General features: G+C 40.6%; 1 protein-coding gene across 3 annotated transcripts in view; it reads right to left on the reverse strand.

The window, feature by feature from the left end:
• The window catches only part of sema5ba (sema domain, seven thrombospondin repeats (type 1 and type 1-like), transmembrane domain (TM) and short cytoplasmic domain, (semaphorin) 5Ba), a 105,699-nt gene that overhangs the window by 81,042 nt on the left and 7,224 nt on the right, over positions 1–17,433 (reverse strand). For 2 of the 3 annotated variants that reach the window (XM_089003133.1, XM_089003135.1), the window contains exon 2: positions 11,485–11,571. The gene's annotated coding sequence lies outside the window, so the exon portion shown is untranslated. Of the gene's footprint in view, positions 1–7,696; positions 7,770–11,484; positions 11,572–17,433 lie in introns of those variants that run through there. The other variant, XM_089003134.1, reaches the window with a different exon arrangement.

Genomic DNA, 17,433 nt, shown 5'->3' on the forward strand with positions numbered 1-17,433 from the left:
GAGGGCAGTGGAATTATCTGTACATTACTTTTCAAAAGTACAGTGATACCTTGGCTTACGAACTTAATTGGTTCCCAGACAGAGTGTGTAAGGCAAAAAGTGTGTATCCCAAAAAAATATTTCCCATAGGAAACCATTAAAATGAGAATAATCCGTTCCCAGGTCCCCATAAAACATAATTTTCTACTTTGGAATTTTCTAAGCCTTAAAACTATACAAAATATACCTTATTTTCATGTATAATAAATGTGCTATGGTATTATAAATAAAGACAAACTGTACTGTATAATAAAGTCGTTTTATTTACCTTTGTGATGGTCATTGATGGCTTGATGGAACGGAGCTTGATGAGGAACGTTGCCTTCTTTAATTTTACCTTGTTCCTCATCAATTGTGTTCCGTTTAGCTGGGTAGATAGCTTTTTGCATCAAGTGTAGAGATGGCTTGTGCGGGTTGATGGGATATTTTAACCTTGCAGTCTACACTCTGCTTTTGCACTATCAAAGTTGAGACAAGTCCAAATGTCACTGTTTCCTTTCCATTTCCTCTCTCTCTGTCGTCTGCCTGTCTGTTTAATTTTTTTAAACCACCTCCCCTCACTGCTGCGTTCTTGACCAATCACGTGGCTTTAACAGAAGACTGGGGGCGGGGAATAGAGGACAAAAACAGTCGGCTGCCATTTTGTTGTTAGAAGAAAGGGCTCGTTCGCCAACGACACATCACTCATTGTGGCGCTCCGTGTGTATCCCGAAAAATAGTTTGTATGCCAAGGTAAAATTTTCATAAATGTAACGTTCGTAAACCGAAAAGTTCGTAAGCCAAGGGGTTCGTAAACCGAGGTATTACTGTACCTCTAAAAAAATAAGTCTGCCCCCCAAAGAAGAAATTGTAGGCTCTCACCCGCCTGTCAAGTTTTTCAATCAGGATAACAAAAGCCGGCTAGCGCAATTTAGAGAGCTGTCATTTCATCACCGCCGCTTTCACGCTAGCGGCGACAGCTCGTGCAAGCGACGCGTCGCCGGCGTCCACTTGGAACGCGGAGGTCTCGGCGGGGTCGCCGACGCGCTATCGATCTCGTTTGCACACAAACAGCTGATCGGGGGACTTGTATAGGACTAATCCATTTTATTGGATTTTTTTTAGCAGCGGTAATTCATCACTGAGTCACTTTAGCAGATGGATTTATTTTGTTGTGGTGGTGTGAAATAAGAGCAGGCCAAAAGGTTGTGATGCTTCGATGGCCGTCTGTCTTTTTCGGCCTCGCCAAGCAGCAATCGCTTCTTAACAAATAAACAGCCCAAGTTCATTTTGTCCTATTGCTGTAGTGTACTACAAACAGTTCATACTAGCAGACGGCGTCAAGATTTGCAAGGTTTTGGTGGTGATGGACCCCAAAAAAGCAAGTAAAAGGGAGGAGCAGGGTTTATTTGACAAATTGTATCAAAAAGTCAGCAGGAATGAAAATATCCAAAAACAAAGTCATCAGAACAGAAAGGTCCAAAGTAGCAAACAAAACCATGACAAGATCAAACAAACCTGACAGGGTGAAACAAACACTGACTGGTTGTGCCGGGAGTTCTTTCAACTACCACTGATTAAAAAAGATCTGTGCACCTGCAGGCGGGGCCCTACAGTGCCACCTGTTGGTCGCAAACCAAAAATTAAATGGACTGGACTATCGAACACATGGGTGTCCAAACCTATTGTCAACACTACTGTAGCTACCTGGCTATTTAGCTGGTTATCTAGCTAGCTACCTAGCTGGCTATCTATTAGCTGTCTATTGGCTATCAACTAGATAGCTAGTTAGCTACCTAGCTGGCTATCTACTAGCTATGTAGCTGTCTATTAGCTATCTATTGGCTATCAACTAGCTAGCTCGTTAGCTAGCTTTCTACCGACTTGAGTTACTTCTGGGTTGAGTGAACGCTGGCGCATGTGGCTGCCACTACTCACCCACAGAAAAAACTTATCCTGTGACTAGGAAGTGACCATGAGAGTATGTATGTATTATTATTATTATTATTATAATACCGCACAATAGCTATCTGGCTGGCTGGCTGACTAGCTATCTAGTTGGATCGCTATTAGCTATCTATTGGCTTGCTAGCTAGCTTTCTATTTGTCTTACTATTCTATTTGAGAAACGTGGATATCAAAATCTCACTTAACATCACTTTTTTAACACTAATTTATGTTTTTGTAACAGTTGAACAGATCTAATTGTTCATTTGTTGATTGTCGCCATTTTAGAAAATTAAGCCGAAAAGAAATCCGCCATTTTATAAAATTGGGGGAGGGGGGCTCATTCAGTCAATAACTCTTAGCTGTCTATTAGCTAGCGAGCTTTCTATCTGAGTTACTTCCGGGTTGAGTGATGGCCTAGCTAGCTATCTGTTAGCTTTCTATTAGCTAGCTAGCTTTCTATCCGAGTTACTTAGTTATCGAATTAGCTCTCTATTAGCTAGCTAGCTTTCTACCTGAGTTACTTCCGGGTTGAGTGACGGCCTAGCTAGCTATCTATTATCTATCTAGCTTTCTGTCACAGTTACTTCGGGGTTGAGTTAACGCTGGCGCGTATGGCTGCCGCTGCTCACCCACAGAAAAACGTATCCGGTGACTGTTAAGTGACCGTGAGAGTTTTGAAAAGTGCTTATAAATGATATTATTATTATTATTATCAATTAGCTGTTGCTAACGGAGCCTCTAGGTGGCAGCACTTAGCACACATAGCTAAATCCGCTAGCCCAATGTATTTAATCTATATGCCGGACAGACGTTATTGATTATATGGCGCTAGGCTGCGGGCCAGATGAACATTGACCATGGGCCCCATTTGGCCCGCAGACCGGACTTTGGAGATGTTATCCAACCCATCTACTGAACCCACTCAGAACTCCCAAAGTCCACGTAGCATTGATTTAGCCACCTCGCTTGACTGTAGACCAAAACTGACCAATTTTCAATCTCTCATAGTCCTTCCTAGGTAGTTTACAAAGTACTTTATCTACCAGCTAAAAGGATCCCTGTAAGCCAGCTAGCTAGTGAGATAGCTCCTAATTAGCACCTTTTGTCGCTGTCTGGAATGTCCAACAATGACTCTGTGAGATATAATCCAGCCCCTGGAAGTTTTAAAAATGAGATATTTTCATGGCTCAAACACGTAGCGACAAGTGAAATATGCTAGCTAAAGTAGCCGCTCTAATTAATTGGGACTAGCTTCCTCACAGTCAACGCCAAAACGTAGTCAATGTCATGAAATGTTTGTTCCATTTGATAAACTCCTAATGAGGAAAAAGGAGGTGCAGGAAAAACAAAAGCAAGACCGTGAAGCTTGACGTCGCTAATCTGCTATCAAAATGATTACGGCTGATATGATTCAGATGTAATTAAATCTCAAATGTGATGTCATCTTGAAAAGCCAAATAGCTTGTAGCTACGTTTAATTATTTTGTGGTCTCGGCAACACGTTGGCTGGTTACCCGTCACACCAGCGACTTCACCCGCTGACAAAAAAATAAATACAGTGATACCTTGGCTTACGAACATAATTGGTTCCCAGATAGGGTGTGTAAGGCAAAAAGGGTGTATCCCAAAAAATTATTTCACATAGGAAACCATTAAAATGAGAATAATCCGTTCCCAGGTCGCCATAAAACACAATTTTCAAATTTTCTAAGCCTTAAAACTACACAAAATATACCTTATTTTATGTATAATAAATTTTCTATGGTATTATAATTAAAGAAATAAACTGTACTATATAATAAAGTCATTTTATTCACCTTTCTGATGGTCGTTGATGTCTTGATGCAACGGAGCTTGATGAGGAACGTTGCCTTCTTTAATTTTACCTTGTTCCTCATCAATTGTGTTCTGTTTAGCTGGGTTGATAGCTTTTTGCATCAAGTGTACAGATGGCTTGTGCGGGTTGTTTGTGGAGCCTGATTGATGGGATATTTTAACCTTGCAGTCTGCACTCTGCCTATGAACTATCAAAGTTGAAACTCTCTCACTGCCGTCTACCTGTCTTTAATGTTTAAAGCACCTCCCCTCATTGGTGTGTTCTTGACCAATCACATGGCTTTAACCAAAGACTGGGGGCGGGGAATACAGGACAAAAACAGTCAGCTGCCATTTTGTTCTTAGAAGAACGGGCTCGTTCGCGAAAGACACATCACTCATTGAGGCAGCTCCGCGGATGAAAAAAGTTCATATGCCAAGGTAAAATTTTCACAAATGTAACGTTCGGAAACCGAAAAGTTCGTAAGCCAAGGGGTTCGTAAACCGAGGTATCACTGTATAAGAAATACAGAAGAAATGACAAGTGTCATCACAATCTGTTTTTTTATGGTAAACATCGCCAAGCCTGGAAGGAAATGATGGTAGATTCCGTCTAAGATCTCATTAGCATTCACACAATGCGGCTGAGAGAAAATAAGATTGAAAGTTTGCGGGGGGGGGGGGGGGGGTCGTCCACCCTAAAAGCCCCCTTCTGATTAATGCTGCATAGAAATGCCATTGGATAAAATAAAAGGAGGTCATTCCGGAAACGGGACGGTAATCCGGTTAGCCGCTGAATGCTAATGTTGACATGAAGCGTCAATTGGGAGAACATTTTCAACAGCGAATCAAATCATCTTTTTAGGTTAAGGTGAAAAGAAGACATGATGTGGACAGCCCATCCATTTGTAATCCAGTTGTGATGTAGCAAAGCCGTGGATTCCATTTTGGATTTGCATTCAAAAAAAAAAGGGCTTCACCTTTGCCGGCTTTCCAAGGTACAGATGGACTTTACAAACTGCATAGATTTGTGCTGATACCATTTTTTTTTTAAATCAATCCAACTGAAAAAAAAAAAACGTTGACTTTGCATACTGTCAACAAGGGCATCTGTGAACAAACGCTGTCACTTCAGTTTTCTTTCCCTTTGGGGGATTTAAAAAGGGCCATCGAGGTTTTTAATGGCTGTGGAACCACGAAAAGGGTTTTGCTGAGAAACAATCTTTCACACTCGAACGAAGCAGTCTCCAAATAGAAGCAAGGGCAGAAAATAGAAGAAGAGTAGAGGCCTCAAAATTGAACCCTGTGGAACTCCTAAGGCAGCATAGCCATGCACATAGTTCTGTCTAACAGACAGGATTGTTATATGTGTGTGTGTGTGTGTGTGTGTGTGTGTGTGTGTGTGTATGTGTGTGTGTGCGTGTGTTCAAACAGGAAAGTGTGTGTGAGAAAAAAAAGTGTGTGTGTGTGTGAGTCTGTAATTCCTTATTTGGAGTTACCTGGTCCCCACAAAAAAAACCTTAAAACAGGAACATGTGTGTTTTCAAACAGGAATGTGTGTGTGAGAAAAAAGTGTGTGTGTGTCTGTAATTCCTTATTTGGAGTTACCTGGTCCCCACAAAAACGTTAAAACAGGAACGTGTGTGTGTGTGTTTTCAAATAGGAATGTGTGTGTGAAATAAAAATGTTTGTGTGTGTGTCATTCCTCATTTGGTGTTACCCGGTCCTCACAAAAAAGTGATGTCGGTTGTCCTTTAATTAACTCGTCAATATTGTTGCATTAAAGGACAACCGACACCATTTTTTTGGTTCCTAACTGACATCATAAAAACATTTTATAGCATCTAAAATACCCAAAACACGCAGGCTGATATTTTTAGTCAAATGCAAAACAAAATGAGTTAAAATGAGTTAAAGTGTCCCAAAACTATGTCAAAATGACCTCGGAGATGTCGAGTTTGAGAAGGTCCCACCCCCTTGTTCGTGATGTCACGCCAAGACGTCTTGCCTTGCTGGAAAATCAAAATAATGGCTTCAGATTCGGAGAAGATGCTTTCTTGTTACTCATCCAGTTATGAATATGATTCAAATAGTTCTGAAGAGGAAAGCATACACGTTTGCAATCGATTAAAGAATTTATTCCATTTTGAGGCAATAGGGGGGGAGATGTAGCACTAAAAAAAGAGGCAGAAAATGACGACAAAGCTCAGTGTAAGGAATTAATCAGCCCGTTTCCACAGACTGATTAATTCCTTACATGGAGCTTTGTCGTCCTCTTCTGCCTCTTTTTGGTACAACACGACGTTTTCAGACCAAAGTACAGCAAAATGCATTGACGTGATGGAAGGACTGCTACAATGTGTCCTTTTTTCGGTCAGGGGCGTTCCTTCAGTGACGTAGGGTGAGGACTCGTCACCAACCCAAAAACAAGACTTCCGGAATATTCAGCGCGAGTTTTAAAATATAGCTATATGTGGTGGAATCTTTGTCAAATACGCTCAGTAGAAGTCATTTGAAGCCATTTTACAAATTATGGACACAATTTGACCGGAGGTTGTCCTTTAAATTCCCTAAAAGGTGTCGCAAAGCATCTCAAATCCATCGAGACGACCTCTACGTGATTGTCCTTGAGCCATCCAATGACAGTTGATTTTGGATTTTTGTTTTGTCTGTGTGTGTCTGGCAAACATCTTTGTAATGAAAATGGATATTGCAAGGAGGAGCAGGAGCGCCATGAGGAGGGGGCGGGGGGATGGTTGTAGGAGGAGCATGAGGAGGTCCAAATCAAACCTTTTGTTCGCCCTGAATGGAAATAAAAATAAAAGAAAAGGAAAGAAAAAATGGAGAAGAGACATGAAAGGGAAGTGATTGATGATATGCAAAGAAGAACAAAAACATATGGGGCAACGGTGTCCTTTTCTTTCACGCCAGTCCTTGTTTCCTCTTTTGATACGTCCACTGATTTATTTTGACGCACGGCTCATTGACTTCCTGCGTAGGAACGCCTCTGACGGCACCGAGGGAGCAAATTCAAAAAAGAACAATTAAGACAACCGTCATGTGACCCTCGGCGCGACAATAACACAAGCGGAAACCCATTCTTATTGTAACAGGCGTTGGGCTTTTGATAGATAGCTAGATAGCTAGAGCGCTAGATAGCTAGAGCGCTAGATAGCTAGCTCGCTGGATGCAGTGGGAGCAGTTGATGCAGTGGACGGATGGACGCAGAAGATGCAGTGGACGGACGGACGCGTTGGGCGGACAGACGCAGTAGACGCAGTGGACGGACGGACGCATTGGACGGACAGACGCAGTAGACGGACGGACGCAGTGGACGGACGGACGGGCGCAATGGACGATTGGAAGGACGGTCAGACGGATGGACAGACGGATAGATAGATACTGTGTAGATAGATATTGATCGATAACTAGCAAGAAAGCTATCTGTGTCCATCTAGCTATCTTGCTATCTCGCTATCTGTCTCCATCTCGCTAGCTCGCTATCTATCTATCTATCTATCTGGATAGATAGCAAGCTAGTGAGATAGTTAGATAGCTAGATACAAAGCTAGCAAGCTAGCTAGATAGAAAGCTAGCTAGAGAGCAAGTTAGATAGCAAGCTATATAGACAGAGAGAAAGACAGAGAATAGCTAGATAGATAGCTAGCGAGATAGCCAGAGAGATAGATAAATCGATACCTCAAATCGAGGTATCGAACAAAATCAGGCATCGAGTAAAATGATGAGATAACAATCAATTCCATGTCACATCTGCTATTTACAAGCATGTCAGGACCCTTCAAAACGTGGACACAAAAGTTTTTCAACTACACTAAATCAAAATGGATCCCGCTCCGTATTAGAAAGCAGGCTTTTAGCCGCTAATCTGAAAAATAAACACGCTAACACTCACCGGCAGTAAAACAAATTGGTTCCAAAGCTTCAAATACGTTCTCTCCCACCGCGTTAATGCTAATACGTTGCGCTAACGCTAACACACCGGCTTCGCTTAATGACTAAAATGTCATCCATGTCGGCATATAAAGGAAAGGAAGACGACGGGATTCCGAGAATCACCGGAGGAGGTGGCTAATCATTAGCCAGTTAGCCTCCCGGATTCCGGGTAGCTCGGACACAGCTTCCAAATATCAGGCAAGGATTTATAGTCAGCGCCGCCCCCTTGCTGCCTAACACAATGGCCGCCAGACCCACTTGAGCTGAGCGATGGAGTTCATAAAGGCACCATCTTAAAAAAAAAAAAATCATTAAAAAAAATCCCTCAGGGGAAACAATGAGTGGGACATCAATCACGGACGTCTACAAAGTTTAACTTGGTGAGATGAAAAAGGAAAAACAAAAAAGACACTGAGCACACATAAGCGACAGGGACGACGAAATAAAATTGGAGGGACGTAGCCTTCTGTCCAACTGTCCAAATAGACGACAGTGAGAGTTTCAACTTTGATAGTTCAAAGGAAGACTGTAGACTGCAAGGTTAAAATTCCCATCAATCAGGCTCCACAAATAACCCACACAAGCCATCTGTACACTGAATGCAAAAAGCTATCAACCCAGTTAAACAGAACACAATTGATGAGGAACTAGGTAAAATTATAGCAAAGAAAGCACCTACAAGGGATCATTCCTCAAGATGGTGAAAGAAGAAGGTTACGTTCCTCAGCAAGTGTTTAATGCTGATGAAACCGGCCACTGCATTCCATCAAGACATCAACAACCATCACAAAGGTTAATAAAATGACTTTATTATACAGTAGTTAATATAGCACATGTACAGCACATTTTTTTATACGTAAAATAAGGTATATTTTGTGTAGTTTTAAGGCTTAGAAAATTATAAAGTAGACAATTATGTTTTATGGGGACCTGGGAACGGATTATTCTCATTTTAATGGTTTCCTATGGGAAATTAATTTTTGGGATACACACTTTTCACCTTACACACTCTGTCTGGGAACCAATTAAGTTAGTAAGTCAATATATCTAGATCTATATCGATAGATCTATATTGATAGATCGATATCGATCGATCGAGATCGATATGCGTCATTTTTGTGAACTGATCAAGAAGTCTCGATGAAAATCGGAGCTGAAAATAATTTCTCTCCTAACACAGTCTATCGGAACTCAAAAATGAAGCGGCCGCAAAAACAATGACATCATCATCATCCCGCATGTGTTTCTAAGGAGGGAGGGGGTCCCACTTGGCACTTAAGCTGAGAAGTGAAGGCCCCCAGTGGGAGGTCGTCCAAAGATGTGCCTATCTTTGTGTGCTGAATGCTCCCAATAGTGTAAAGACGCTCTAATGCGCCGTGGCCGGGCCACAATGGCGGTTTGGAAAATGAAGTGCAAAGTCCCCCAATACAGGGGGTATTGGGGGACTTCATGCCATGTGATACCCTCCACCCCCCCCCCCCCCCCCCCCCCCCCCCTGTACCCCAGTTTGCCTGTGAAAAGAATTTGTTTTCTTCCGGCGCATTCTTAGCATCCGCAACTAAATATCCTTGGCGGAGGTAACAACAACAGCAATGGAGAACTGCCAGGGGTCCCCGTGAGGTTCGAAGAAGAACACAGTTTTCCACCTACAGTGACACCTCAACTTACAAACACCTCAACTTACAAACTTTTCGTCTTACAAACGTCAAATTTATGAAAATTAAACCTTATAATAAGCACTATTTTCATAATACACACCCACCACGGCTTGCGGAGTGATCTTCGGCGGAAGCACACGACCGAACAGCACCAGAGGTTAAGTTACCAACAGTCCTTATGGAAGGTGACTCTCCTTCCATAAGCCATCAACGACCATCAAAAAAGTAAATAAAACTTTATTTTACAGCACAGTTTATTTCTTTACTTACAGTCCTCATGTAATGCGCCTCTCTTTCCAAACAGCAATTCCCTTTGACCTCCAACACCATTCCATCAAGCCATAAATGACCATCACAAATGTAAATAAAGTGACTTTATGATACAATGCAGTGTATTTCTTTCATTACAATACAATAGCACATTTATTATACATAGAATAAGGTATGTTGTGTGTAGTTTTAAGGCTTATTTAGTTGAAAAGTATATTTTATGGAAACCCGGGAACGGATTATTCCCATTTTAATGGTTTCCTATGGGAAATTGTTTTTTGAGATACACACTTTTCGCCTTACACACTCTGTCTGGGAACCAATTAAGTTCGTAAGTTGAGGTCTCACCGTATTTAAAAAAAATGTCAGAAATATATTCATCTTACCCATCATGTTCACATATTAAAATACATATTAAAATGTTTTTTAAATTTGACACAGCAAAAAAAAGCCAATTTCACTACTGTAATTAACTAAATAGTTAAATAAATACATAGATAAATACATATATATAGATATCTAGCTAGCTAGCGCTACAGAAGCTAGCTAAAAAGATATTTAGCTAGCTATATTGTCTAGCTATCTAGCTAGCTATATAGCTATCTAGCTCGCTGGCTATTGGCTATCTATTAGCTAGCTGGCTAGCTTTTTATCTTTTTGAGTTACTTCCGTGTTGAGTGAATGCTGGCGCGTGTGGCTGCCGCTGCTCACCCACCAAAAAAAAATATCCTGTGACTGTAAAGTGACCTTGAGAGTTTTGAAAGGCGCTTATAAATAAAATGTATTATTATTAGTATTTTTGAATATATTTTTTTTGAGGGGGGGATATAAGATGTTTCTCTTTCAGAAAACCAGTCACACAATGGAGAAAAATGAAATTTTTGTCCTTTTATTTGTGGAACATTGAAATATCACAGGAAAAATAATAATAATAATATTTTAATATTTTAAGCATGAGAGAAAAAATGTAGAAACAATAATACCAACAATAGAATGATAATAATAATGATAACAATAATAACAATAATAATAAATAACAATACAAATAAATGACAACAATAATAAATAACAATAGTAATGATAACGATCAGAATAATCCTAATAATAACAATAATACTAATAACAATACTAAAAATACTACAACTCCGAATAATAATAACAATACTTCTAATAATACTACTAACAATACTACAGCTCCTAATACTAATAATAATAATAATAACACTACTTCTAATGCTATTAATACTTCTAATAATAATAATATGAAGGGTTATAATAGATTAGTTAGATTGCTGCTGTGGCCTGCTAATTTCCCTATTGTGGGATGAATAAAGGTTTTCTGATTACTACCAGAATAAAGCACATAATTTTAATAATCATAAAAATAAAATAATAAAAATAATAATAATAAAAAAAAATTAAAAAAAAAATAATAATACTTCTAATACTATTAATACTACTACTACTACTGCCAATAATAACATTAACAATAACAATATTAATAATAATATGAAGGGTTATAATAGATTATGTAGATTCATTATTACCGGCATAAAGCACATAATTTTGAGGGGAAAAAAATATTTATTTTTATTTATTATTATTTTTTTATAGGATAAAGTGTGATGTTGAGGAAAAAAAAAATTGTCCGGTACGCGGCACTTTGCACACCCCACACGAGCATGAGTCTGTCTTTCAAGCTCCAGAGAAACATTCCAGGCTCACGCGAGGGGGGAACGGGTGAATTGTTGGAATTTCCCAGCGTAAAGAAAAGCATAAATAGGAGGCAGAAAGCGAAGAACTGAAAGCGACTACTCACCGACTTAGCATCACTTGGGTGCTGGTGGGGCAGGCAGAGGGGGCGTGATGCGAGGGGGGTGGGCGTGGCTTCCTTTTCACGGCGATCCTGGGAGAGGCGAGAGTGAGTGAGAAGGAGGAGGGCTGAGTCTTTCATTCACCGACTGTTCATGAACGCGGCAAAGACCCTCCGTATCGCTGTCGTAAACAAACTTTTCAATGGAGTTTAGGGAGAGGGCGGGGCTGCCGCAGTGTGTGTATGTGTTTGTATGACTAGTCTTGTGAGGACCACTCACATTTTACACCACACGTACTGAGGACATTTTTGACAAGTGAGGACCTATTGGCCGGTCCTCACAAGTATTTCATTCTACAGGGTCTATATATGCATCTGTTAATGTTTCAAAAAGGTCCTCACAAATTCACCCAAAATGATTTTTTGGTGTGTATTTTCATACCACTTGGATACACACCTTTTTACTCACTGTGTGTGTGTTTATGAATGTGTGTGTGTGTGTGGTTAATGAGAGGGAAAAGTTCATACCACAAAAAGTAAAATGATATTTCAACCAAATTCACTACAGGGGTGAGGACTTTGAATGTACCCATTCAAAGTCCTCACTCCTGCTGTTATTTCAGTTTCAAGTCCACTTTTTATTTCTTTGTTTTTAAAGAAGTTGATGTGGGAAATGGGGCGACATTTAGTGTTCAAATGTAACATAAGTTCTTTTCTAAACTTATCAGCAACGGTGGTCCTCACTCCTTATCCGGACCTCACAAAACCATTGAAACAGGAATGTGTGTGTGGGAGAAGAGGGGCGGGGGGTCACCTCAAAAGTTCTTCAGAGTTTCAAGAAGTCGGAAAGCTAATCAAGAGTCGAAAAATTACAGTCAAGTGACGCGTGTGCGGAAATAAGGTTAGCTTAACGCTTCATTGAAAGCCATGCGACTAATTGGAACAAATGTCAGCGGCCGGTTACCGCGGCAACCTGGACAAGCGGCTCACGCTCGCCTGTGACTCAAAATAGAATGTGAGGGGGGGGGAGGGTTGCTTAGACGTAAGAAAACCCCCATCCCATATTGTGCTTTACAAATTTTTGCGTCACATGGTCAAGATTCAAAATCCAAGTGTGTCATTGCTAAAAATAAATGAATAAATAAAGTGCATTTTCGTATTCAAAATTACTATTGCACTCAAACGCATCCCCCTTTCTCAAAATGGCCGCCCCTCCTCCCCACCGTCACCATTATATTCATTATCAGACTTATTCACCGCAGCAAGTCAGGAGGAAGAATTCCCATAAAGCCCCCTAATAACGCCCTCAACCCCCCGTGTGACACCACTACAGATGCACACACTGCTTGGCTGATTCAAAATTAGTACAGACGCTCCCCTACTTACGAACATTCAAGTTACAAACCACGGTACATTTTTTGGGTTAACATATGTAGTATTCTCTTCAGTTGTACATGTACATGTCTTTATAGAGCATATATTTTATTCAATGTTTATTTTTCAGTGCACACCGATATAAGTTACTTATAAACATACTTATATAAGCCTTAAATACACATTCCATATAAAATATAACACTGAAGCAACTTACGAACAAATTCATCTTATGAATGACCGTTTGGAACGCATCTTGGTCGTAAGTTGGGGAGCGTCTACTACAACAAAAAAAATGTTGCGTTGAATTTACTCATTTAGTTCAGAGTGGTAAAAATACAGTAAAACAGTGCTATCTCGCTTTACGAACCCCTTGGCTTACGAACTTTTCGGTTTACGAACGTTACATTTATGAAAATTTTACCTTGGCATACGAACTTTTTTTCGGACACCGAGCGTGTACATGAGTGATGTGTCGTTCGCGAATGAGCTCGTTCCTCGAACAACAAAATGGCAGCCAACTGTTTTTGTCCTCTATTCCCCGCCCCAGTCTTCGGTTAAAGCCACGTGATTGGTCAAGAACGCAGCAGTGAGGGGAGGTGGTTTAAACATTAAAGAGACATGCAGACGACAGTGAGAGAGTTTCAACTTTGATAGTTCAAAGGCAGAGTGGAGACTGCAAGGTTAAAATATCCCATCAATCGGGCTCCACAAACAACCCGCACAAACCATCTGTACACTTGATGCAAAAAGCTATCAACCCAGCTAAACAGAACACAATTGATGAGGAACTAGATAAAATTATGGCAGAGAAAGCACCTACAAGGGATCATTCCTCAAGATGGTGAAAGAAGAAGGCTACGTTCCTCAGCAAGTGTTTAATGCTGATGAAACCGGCCACTCCATTCCATCAAGCCATCAACAACCATCACAAAGGTAAATAAAACAACTTTATTATACAGTTCAGTTTATTTCTTTCATTATGATACCATAGCACATTTATTATACATAAAATAAGGTCTATTTTGTTTTTGTTTTAAGGCTTAGAAAACTAGGAAGTAGAAAATTATGTTTTATGGGTACCTGGGAACGGATTATTCTCATTTCAATGGTTTCCTATGGGAAATTATTTTTTGGGATACACACTTTTCGCTTTACACACTCTGGGAACCAATTAAGTTCGTAAGCCAAGGTATCACTGTACATACGTTTGGGTAATATTACATTTTATTATAACGTTTCTGCTTTCTTGGTCCGTTAATGATTTTTGCAGCGCTGCGAGAAGTTCAATGTCCACCCGTCCACGCTCGACGCCCGACTGAGGCGGCTCATCAATAATCATCAGCCTCAAATCCTCGTCTCATCAAAGACCTCATTGATCCTTTTAGCTAATGAGCTCATGAACGTGAGGCAAATTCAGAGCTAACGCGTCCCGTTTGCATATCGCCCGGCTTGATCGGATTGACCGTGCACGTCATGCAGCCACTTATATCGTACTTCTGCTTGTACGCTGGAATATTTTTGCTGCGCTTAAAGGACAACCGACGTCACTTTTTTGTTTTTCAACTGACACCAGAAAAACGTTTGATAGCATCTAAAATACCCAAAACACGGAGTATGGCGACAAAATGGCGACCTCCTGTGGCCACCTCCGTTTCCACAGGTTGATAAATTCCTTATATGGAGCTTGGATGCCCTCTTCTGGCGGCTTTTGGGTGCAACACCAGGTCCCCAGACCAAACAAGTACAGCAAAATACATTGACGTGATGGAAGGACCGCTACATTGCGTCTTTTTTTACAGTAAAGGGCGGTCCTTTAGTGACGTCACGTACGGATTCGTCACCAACTGAAAAACAAGACATCCGGAATATTCAGCGCGAGTCTTAAATCTTAAATAAATATTATGTATTGTATTTTGTACAGCTGCCCCCATTTCAAGCTCATATAACTCCAGACCCATATAATTTAGGAATTAACTATTTTTTTCTGATGAAAAATGAGAGCCTAAGGTTTCTTACGCGAAATTGAATGTTTATGTCGTCCTAAAGCGCAATATTTGGTGGGTCTTGGAATTTGAGTGACAATGACAAAAACCCTGGCACTGCAATGGGCACATTTTTGCACATTGTCTGGCAGTGAATGGGTTAAGATTGAGTGACTGTCTGTGTCTTTTGTGTTGTGTCACATTTTTTGTTATTGTTTTGACTTCAAGATGGCGTCGCGAGAATAGCTGCCTTTACAGAAGCTCCTGTATTTTGTTTTTCTACTTCTTCCATTCCTATCCTCTTATTTCATTACTTGGCTGCTATGAAATGCAAAATTCTCCACTGCGAGACTAAAAAAGGCTAATTCAATCCAAATCCAATCAACGAACCACCTGTGTAGTGCTGAACATTTTCTTTCTGTGGGTCCTCCAGTTTGAGTGAAAGTGACAAAAACCCTGGCACTGAAGTGGACACATTTTTGCACATCGTTTGACAGTGAATGAGTTAATATCGCCTTCACTCGCTGTCAAAAAAACATGTATATTATCGCCATGTGATGTGTTCAAAGACACAATATATCAAACCCGCCAGGAACTTGGATGCTTGTCTGACAAATTAATTCCTGTGCAGATTTTGATTCTGTCAGCAAAGATGTCGCATAAAAAGGAAATTGAGACAAACATAAAAAAAAAAAGTCATCCAAGCCTCATTTAAAAAAAAAAATACATAAATAAATAAAAAGCTGAATGAGTGCTGTAACAATGTCCGCACTTGGCAGGACATTGAACGCCTCGCGCTGAGTGGAAGCTTTTAATGGGTCGCCTTCTTTCATTTTTTTTTTTTTCAGCTTAAATCCTCCATCTGCGTTTTTTAGATTTACACACACACACACACACACACACACACACACACACACACACACACACACACACACACACACACACACACACACACACACACACACACACACACACACACACACACACACACACACACACACACACACACACACGCCCGACCATGTGGTCAAGTGGAGGCGAGGCAGGCCGCCATTTTGGATGAGGGCCAGGTCAGTGCACCGCAGGGAGTTTTACCCTTGCCGTCTTTGTTTTACTTTACTTGCTGGAATTTGACTTCCAGAGAGGGTTACGACGCTCTAAGACAACGTTGAACTCTGCTAAGTGAAATCAATGACAAACCTTCTTCTTTCATTGAAAAAAAAATAGTTAATTCCTAAATTATATGGGTCTGGAGTTATCAGAGCTTGAAATGGGGGCGGGTGTGCAAAATACTATAGAAACATTGATTTATATAGCTATCGGCTTAGTCATTCGAATGAGGTGACACCAAAGCGAATGGGTAGAGAACATTAAGGGATAGTTAGCTGGCTATCTATTAGCTATTTATTGGCTAGCAATCTCTCTGCAGATCTATTAGCTAGCTAGCTAGCTAACTTGATTTTTTTTTTTTATTCCGGGTTGAGTGAACGCTGGCGCGTGTGGCTGCCACTGCTCACCCACAGAAAAACTTATCCTGTAACTGTAAAGTGACCTTGAGAGTTTTGAAAGGCGTTTATAAATGAAATGTATTATTATTAATTATGTATTATTATTATTATTATTATTATCAACAGCTAAAGCTGGAACAAAGAGCTAAGGAATGGCTTTTGATTGCGCTATTATAATGTATTTAGCAATGCACAAGCATTGTACTCCACTTCCGGGTTGAGTGAACGGTGGCGCGTGTGGCTGCCGCTGCTCACCCGCAGAAAAAATATCAGATAGAAAAGTCTACTCGTCTCTCTGTGTCTGTGTTGTCATATTATTTGTTATTATTATTATTATATTTTTTTTTTACTTTGTTACTTCCGGGTTGAGTGAACGCTGGCGCGTGTGGCTGCCACTGCTCACCCACAGAAAAACTTATCCTGTAACTGTAAAGTGTCCTTGAGAGTTTTGAAAGGCGCTTATAAATGAAATTATTATTATTATTATTATTATTATTATTATTATTATTATTGACATGGACAAAATGCAAATGCTGCCCCCTTGGGGATGGGAAAAAAACATTGCCAGAGGTTCGGATATCGCTTTATCGGCACCCAAGCATGAAAAAAAAAAAAAAAAAAACCGAACAAATTCGGGAATGGCGCTCTGTTATATTTTCAATTGGCGGATACATTCCTGAATGGCAGTGAATGAGTTGAGCACAAATTGTCAAAAACGAACTAGATTGCTCTTCAAAGTCATTAGCATTAGCATGACGATTAGCATTAGCGCAGCTGCTAGCATAGAGGACGGCAGGTGGCCTCGATTGACCTCGCCAAAGACAAAATGTGAGCGTGCGCGTAGCTAATAAGTCTCTCCGTAATAGAATCGTAGCCGTCCAAAGTGAGGACGAGCCGTCCTCGGTATCTCCGTCGCGCAGACGTGGTTCCCCACCGTCCTCCATCTCTTGTTTGGGCACGTGAGCTTCACAAGGGCCGCCCTCAAACAAGATGGCGTGGCGGCGTGAGTTGATGCGAAATTGAAGCAGGGGTGAATCTCATTTCTTCATTTCTATCGTCCACCTTGATTAGTGAAAAATGTTTTTTTT

This window comes from Hippocampus bargibanti, linkage group LG08, assembly GCF_051943395.1.
Source record: "Hippocampus bargibanti isolate YZ-2025 linkage group LG08, ASM5194339v1, whole genome shotgun sequence".
NCBI classification, from domain to species: domain Eukaryota; kingdom Metazoa; phylum Chordata; class Actinopteri; order Syngnathiformes; family Syngnathidae; genus Hippocampus; species Hippocampus bargibanti.